This window comes from Dermacentor albipictus, unplaced genomic scaffold, assembly GCF_038994185.2.
Source record: "Dermacentor albipictus isolate Rhodes 1998 colony unplaced genomic scaffold, USDA_Dalb.pri_finalv2 scaffold_566, whole genome shotgun sequence".
NCBI lineage: Eukaryota > Metazoa > Arthropoda > Arachnida > Ixodida > Ixodidae > Dermacentor > Dermacentor albipictus.
Window position 1 is genome coordinate 1 of NW_027226120.1, and position 7,500 is coordinate 7,500.

The following is a 7,500-nucleotide window of genomic DNA, read 5'->3' on the forward strand; positions in this document are numbered from 1 at the left end:
CATACGCACACATGCTAGCATAGCTTAAGCACAGCTGGAAAGCTCAGCCTTGCGCAAGAAAAAAGGACCACGCCCTTTCGCAAGCCCCTTTGAAACTTTTAAATGAGAAACATGTGTACAGCGAGGTCGTTCGAAACTGGCGCGAAAACGCATCCGCGCCATCTGTGTGCGGAACTAGGAAAACCTACGGCCTTCGCCATACAGAAAGAAAGGTAGATGGCGCGAGCTAACGCTCCGTTGCATACTAAGAACGAGAGCTAGTGAATAATGGCAGAAACGTCTTGGGAAGAGAGAAAAAAACAACAACAACAAAAAAAAAGAAAGACACGCAAGTTGTTGGCTCGCGCAAGCATTCTATTTTACAGCGAGTAAAGAGCATAGCAACTTCTCACAAGAGCAGCAAGAAAGACAAGAAGAACGTGAGAGAGGGGGAGAAACAGGCGCGTTTCTTTGGAATGCAGAGCATGCTGCACACACTATGAAGTGCCAAAGAGACGGGGAAAGCAGATGGCGCGATTGTGTATGTCCTCAAAGCTTGAAAACAATTTCTAAACTACAAGGTGTGCCGAAGTCCGCCTACTCTCATCAGGTTGCTCCCGCCTCCAATTGCATTTAAATTAAAATTACAGTCGCCTCAGAGGCAGAGAGAGAGAGAGAGAGAGAGAAAATGTGTACACTTGCTTCGCGCAGCTGCACCCGTTCAAATTTTACAGCAACAAGAGCACTCCCGCAGGCACAAAGTCCGCTGCCGCGTCCGCCGGGGCGGAATGCACTCGCTTCCGTAAATTGTCGTGCGGCAGACTGCTGCATCGTAGCACACCTGAAACCGCGCAGACGTCAGCGATCGCCGCGAGATCGCTGCGAGCGCTAAAGTCCGAAACCACGTCCGCCGGGGCGGCGGGAGCTCGATACCCCTTCACGAAACTTCTGCGTGTACACCGCCGCACGGCCACGGCGGAGTCGCTGGCATCCTGCGCGCAGTTGCATTGCGTCGCGCCGGGAATCGTTGAAGCCCCACGCAGACGTCGGCGTCGGCCCCGACCTGGCTGCGAGCGCTCGAAGAGACCAAGTCCGAAGCCACGTGAGCCGGGGCGGTGTGAGCGCGACTAAGTCCGAGACGACGTCAGCCGGGGCGGCGTGAGCGAGACCAAGTCCGAGACTACGTCAGCCGGGGCGGCGTGAGCGAGACCAAGTCCGAGACTACGTCAGCCGGGGCGTCGACTAAGTCCGAGACGACGTCAGCCGGGGCGTCGAGCACGCCGCGGTCGCTTTTCCCACTCTTACTCGAAAAATGGCGAAGGGGCCGCGCTAGCGTGCCTTGAATCGGTGAGCGGCGGTACCGCGGCGATCGCGAGAGCTCAAATCGGCCGTGCCAAGGCCAAATATTGGCGCTCGGCTCGGCGCAGTACGCCGCCTTGTCGCACGAGTACGGCCCCGTGGAGGTCTGGTCACTTATCGCTGCTCTTATAAGGGGCCGTACCGCCCTGGCCGACGTTGTACCGTAGTGCCGTTTTCGGCTTGCGCGTGTTCGTGGTGGTGTCCGCGCACCGCTCCGCACTCGAGAATCGTGCCCACGACGACGCGAGCGCTCGGAAGAGACGCAAGTCCGAAACCACGTGAGCCGGGGCGGTGTGAGCGCGACTAAGTCCGAGACGACGTCAGCCGGGGCGGCGTGAGCGAGACTAAGTCCGAGACTACGTCAGCCGGGGCGTCGACCAAGTCCGAGACGACGTCAGCCGGGGCGTCGAGCACGCCGCGCGCGCTTTTCCCACTCTTACTCGAAAAATGGCGAAGGGGGCCGCGCTAGCGTGCCTTGAATCGGTGAGCGGCGGTACCGCGGCGATCGCGAGAGCTCAAATCGGCCGTGCCAAAGCCAAATATTGGCGCTCGGCTCGGCGCAGTACGCCGCCTTGTCGCACGAGTACGGCCCCGTGGAGGTCTGGTCACTTATCGCTGCTCTTATAAGGGGCCGTACCGCCCTGGCCGACGTTGTACCGTAGTGCCGTTTTCGGCTTGCGCGTGTTCGTGGTGGTGGTGTCCGCGCACCGCTCCGCACTCGAGAATCGTGCCCACGACGACGCGAGCGCTCGGAAGAGACGAAAGTCCGAAACCACGTGAGCCGGGGCGGTGTGAGCGCGACTAAGTCCGAGACGACGTCAGCCGGGGCGGCGTGAGCGAGACTAAGTCCGAGACTACGTCAGCCGGGGCGTCGACCAAGTCCGAGACGACGTCAGCCGGGGCGTCGAGCACGCCGCGCGCGCTTTTCCCACTCTTACTCGAAAAATGGCGAAGGGGCCGCGCTAGCGTGCCTTGAATCGGTGAGCGGCGGTACCGCGGCGATCGCGAGAGCTCAAATCGGCCGTGCCAAAGCCAAATATTGGCGCTCGGCTCGGCGCAGTACGCCGCCTTGTCGCACGAGTACGGCCCCGTGGAGGTCTGGTCACTTATCGCTGCTCTTATAAGGGGCCGTACCGCCCTGGCCGACGTTGTACCGTAGTGCCGTTTTCGGCTTGCGCGTGTTCGTGGTGGTGTCCGCGCACCGCTCCGCACTCGAGAATCGTGCCCACGACGACGCGAGCGCTCGGAAGAGACGAAAGTCCGAAACCACGTGAGCCGGGGCGGTGTGAGCGCGACTAAGTCCGAGACGACGTCAGCCGGGGCGGCGTGAGCGAGACTAAGTCCGAGACTACGTCAGCCGGGGCGACGAGCACGCCGCGCGCGCTTTTCGCACTCTTACTCGAAAAATGGCGAAGGGGCCGCGCTAGCGTGCCTTGAATCGGTGAGCGGCGGTACCGCGGCGATCGCGAGAGCTCAAATCGGCCGTGCCAAGGCCAAATATTGGCGCTCGGCTCGGCGCAGTACGCCGCCTTGTCGCACGAGTACGGCCCCGTGGAGATCTGGTCACTTATCGCTGCTCATATAAGGGGGCCGTACCGCCCTGGCCGACGTTGTACCGTAGTGCCATTTTCGGCTTGCGCGTGTTCGTGGTGGTGTCCGCGCACCGCTCCGCACTCGAGAATCGTGCCCACGACGACGCGAGCGCTCGGAAGAGACGGAAGTCCGAAACCACGTGAGCCGGGGCGGTGTGAGCGCGACTAAGTCCGAGACGACGTCAGCCGGGGCGGCGTGAGCGAGACTAAGTCCGAGACTACGTCAGCCGGGGCGACGAGCACGCCGCGCGCGCTTTTCGCACTCTTACTCGAAAAATGGCGAAGGGGCCGCGCTAGCGTGCCTTGAATCGGTGAGCGGCGGTACCGCGGCGATCGCGAGAGCTCAAATCGGCCGTGCCAAGGCCAAATATTGGCGCTCGGCTCGGCGCAGTACGCCGCCTTGTCGCACGAGTACGGCCCCGTGGAGATCTGGTCACTTATCGCTGCTCATATAAGGGGGCCGTACCGCCCTGGCCGACGTTGTACCGTAGTGCCGTTTTCGGCTTGCGCGTGTTCGTGGTGGTGTCCGCGCACCGCTCCGCACTCGAGAATCGTGCCCACGACGACGCGAGCGCTCGGAAGAGACAGAAGTCCGAAACCACCTGAGCCGGGCCGCGGCGGGAGCTCGACGCCCGTCACGCAACTTTGGCGTACAAGCCACCGCACGGCCGCGACTGAGTCGTCGCCACCGTCCGGCTGGCTGCACTATAGCACGCCGGGAACCGGGAAAGAACCGCGCAGAGGTCGTCGTTTTGCCGCGGCGTTGGCGCGAGCGCGCGAAGAGACAAAGTCCGAAACGGCGTCAGCCGGGGTGTCGAGCACGCCGCCCGCGCCGGTCGCACTCGTGCTCGGAAACGGCGAAAGGGCCGCGCTAGCGTGCGGCCCCGTAGGGGCACAGAAAGGCGATTGTTCTGGAAACCGCGCTGTCCATAGGCGAGAGATTGCCGTTCGCGCATTCGGTCGACGCGCTGCGCTTTCACGACTTCGGCATTGCGCTGCCGACGTAAGCTTTCCATCTCGCTCGCGGCGCTGCGAGGCGGCACGATTTTCGCCAAACGCTCGTCGAAAGTGGCACGAGTACGGCCCCATGGAGATTTGGGAACTTATCGCTGCTATTATATGGGGGTCCCAGAGAGCAGTCGCCCCCAAAAGCGACCTGGGTGTTTGATATGCGGCGGGCTTCGTGCCCGTCAAGCGTGTCCCCGGTATCGCTCCCGTGGATCCCACAGCTGACGTCTGCAGCCTCATCCGCTTGATGCGTTAGGGGCTGGTTGTCGGACGACGCTTTCTCCACGATATCGAGTTGTGTTCCGCATCGTCCTCGGACGAGTCAAATGCGAAAGCGCCGAAGGCGCGGGCGTGACCCGTCGCCTGGCGGCTTTGCCGTCTCGGCTACGTTGCAAGTGTCGGTCGGTCCACCTGTGCTGCGGGCTCAAGAGAAACCGCAAGCCGTGATCGAGTCGACACAACCAGTCTATCGAGAATGTTGCGTGCTTCTTGCCGCGTGGCGATACCCGGCCCTTCGGGGAGGGCGCCGTAGCGAGCTCGAACGCCGTCGTCTCGGACTGTGCAAAGTGCTACTCTTTGCAAGAACGAAGCGTGCTGGGGCGCCTGAAGGTGGCCTCGGCATCGCAAAAACGGCGTCCGGCCTGCTTGACAGGCGGGACGCGCAGTTGAACGATTACCTGGTTGATCCTGCCAGTAATCATATGCTTGTCTCAAAGATTAAGCCATGCATGTCTAAGTACATGCCGAAATAAGGCGAAACCGCGAATGGCTCATTAAATCAGTTATGGTTCCTTAGATCGTTTCTTCCTACTTGGATAACTGTGGCAATTCTAGAGCTAATACATGCAGTGAGCCTGAAGCCCTTTGGGCGACGGGTGCTTTTATTAGACCAAGATCGATCGGGTTTCGGCCCGTATTGTGTGGTGACTCTGGATAACTTTGTGCTGATCGCATGGCCACGAGCCGGCGACGTTTCTTTCAAGTGTCTGCCTTATCAACTTTCGATGGTAGGTTACTTGCTTACCATGGTTGTTACGGGTAACGGAGAATCAGGGTTCGATTCCGGAGAGGGAGCCTGAGAAACGGCTACCACATCCAAGGAAGGCAGCAGGCGCGCAAATTACCCACTCCCGGCACGGGGAGGTAGTGACGAAAAATAACAATACGGGACTCTTTTGAGGCCCCGTAATTGAAATGAGTACACTCTAAATCCTTTAACGAGGATCAATTGGAGGGCAAGTCTGGTGCCAGCAGCCGCGGTAATTCCAGCTCCAATAGCGTATACTAAAGCTGCTGCGGTTAAAAAGCTCGTAGTTGGATCTCAGTTCCAGACGAGTAGTGCATCTACCCGATGCGACGGCTCGGACTGAACATCATGCCGGTCCTTTCTTGGTGCACTTCATTGTGTGCCTCGAGAAGGCCGGTGCTTTTACTTTGAAAAAATTAGAGTGCTCAACGCAGGCGAGTCGCCTGAATAAACTTGCATGGAATAATAGAACAAGACCTCGTTTCTGTTCTGTTGGTTTTTGGAATACGAGGTAATGATTAAGAGGGACAGACGGGGGCATTCGTATTGCGGCGCTAGAGGTGAAATTCTTGGACCGTCGCAAGACGAACTACTGCGAAAGCATTTGCCAAGAATGTTTTCTTTGATCAAGAACGAAAGTCAGAGGTTCGAAGGCGATCAGATACCGCCCTAGTTCTGACCATAAACGATGCCAACCAGCGATCCGCCTGAGTTACTCAAATGACTCGGCGGGCAGCTTCCGGGAAACCAAAGTGTTTGGGTTCCGGGGGAAGTATGGTTGCAAAGCTGAAACTTAAAGGAATTGACGGAAGGGCACCACCAGGAGTGGAGCCTGCGGCTTAATTTGACTCAACACGGGAAAACTTACCCGGCCCGGACACTGGGAGGATTGACAGATTGAGAGCTCTTTCTTGATTCGGTGGATGGTGGTGCATGGCCGTTCTTAGTTGGTGGAGCGATTTGTCTGGTTAATTCCGATAACGAACGAGACTCTAGCCTATTAAATAGGTGCGGGGTTCCCAGCACCTTACAACCTTCTTAGAGGGACAAGCGGCTCCTAGCCGCACGAAACAGAGCAATAACAGGTCTGTGATGCCCTTAGATGTCCGGGGCCGCACGCGCGCTACACTGAAGGAAGCAGCGTGTCTTTATCCCTGTCTGAAAAGACTGGGTAACCCGTGGAACTTCTTTCGTGATTGGGATAGGGGCTTGCAATTGTTCCCCTTGAACGAGGAATTCCCAGTAAGCGCGAGTCATAAGCTCGCGTTGATTACGTCCCTGCCCTTTGTACACACCGCCCGTCGCTACTACCGATTGAATGATTTAGTGAGGTCTTCGGACCGATGTCCGGCGCGGCCTTTCGGTTGCGCCGGTCTGTTGGAAAGATGACCAAACTTGATCATTTAGAGGAAGTAAAAGTCGTAACAAGGTTTCCGTAGGTGAACCTGCGGAAGGATCATTACCGGATTGTTCGAGGGTGACGAGCGCCATTGTTTCTACCCCGTGTGGGTGAAGCAGCTCGCTGCGCCCGACGCTTTCCGCCGCTGGCCCCGCTTGGACGCGGGGACGGCTATACCCGAACATGCCGGGGATTGCCCGAATTTCGAAGGGCGCCCCGTGCCAAATTTGTTGCGCCCAGTGGACGCCGGCTGCAACCTTGGACGGTTGGCTTGGCCGCGCCCGCGGGTAGAAACGGCGTAACGCACACTGTTGGGTGGGCTTTCTGAAGTCCGCCTCGGCACTCTTGCGCGGAATGGGAGTAAGACGACCCGACCTGCTGCTCTTGCCCAGTACGAGGGGAACGGCGAAGCGTGCGGTCGGTCAAGGAACTGACGGTCGAGAGCTAATGCCGCTGCCGCTTAGTACACACGGAACCGTGGTGCGAGCGCTCTCCCGTCCTCCGCGGCAAACGCTGCCGAGTCTGAAAAGGCTGGCGGCTGCCGGTCGCTTCCTGCGGCGAGTGTGGAGTAACGACCCGACTTTGTTGCTGCCCAAGTACTAAAGGAACGGTGCGGCGCTCGGTCGGTCATGGAACCGGCGGTATTGAGGGTGCGGCTGCCAAGTACGGAAGGAACCGTGGCCTAAAGCACTCTCCCGTCCTCCGCGGCAAATTCCACCGCGCCCGAAAGGGCCGGAGGCTGCCGGTCGGCTCCCGCTCGTGACGCGCGAGGTGTCGAGTTCGCGGTTCAATGCGACGACGTCTGCAGGCTATTTGCCCGCCGCCGAGGGAAAGGCGGCGTTGCTGCGAAGTACCGAAGGAAACGCGGCTTTGCTACGTCGGAAGCGTTCTGCGGTTTGCGGACTTGTGCGCTTTGGGAAGGCGCCGCACGTCGAAAGAGGAAGTACGGACAGACGAGGGACTGTAATCCCGTATTCGAACGCACTTGCGGCCAGGCCCTTGCTGGCTTCGTCTTCCGCCTCAAGTAGACTTGTTGTGGCTCCGGCGCAGAGAGCCGTCCCTGGCACTGGCCGAGTGGCTTTGGAGAGCTGCGCGAGTACGCGCGCGCCAAGCTCTTGTCTTTCGTCTCGAGTAGG

The 7,500-nt window shown here is 59.3% G+C and overlaps 1 non-coding gene across 1 annotated transcript; it reads left to right on the plus strand.

Moving 5' to 3' along the window:
- Nucleotides 1-4,612: 4,612 nt before the first annotated feature.
- On the plus strand, nt 4,613-6,427 carry LOC139054073 (small subunit ribosomal RNA). The gene has a single exon (XR_011511011.1). It is a non-coding gene; the product is annotated as a small subunit ribosomal RNA (ribosomal RNA).
- The last annotated feature ends 1,073 nt before the right edge of the window (nt 6,428-7,500 follow it).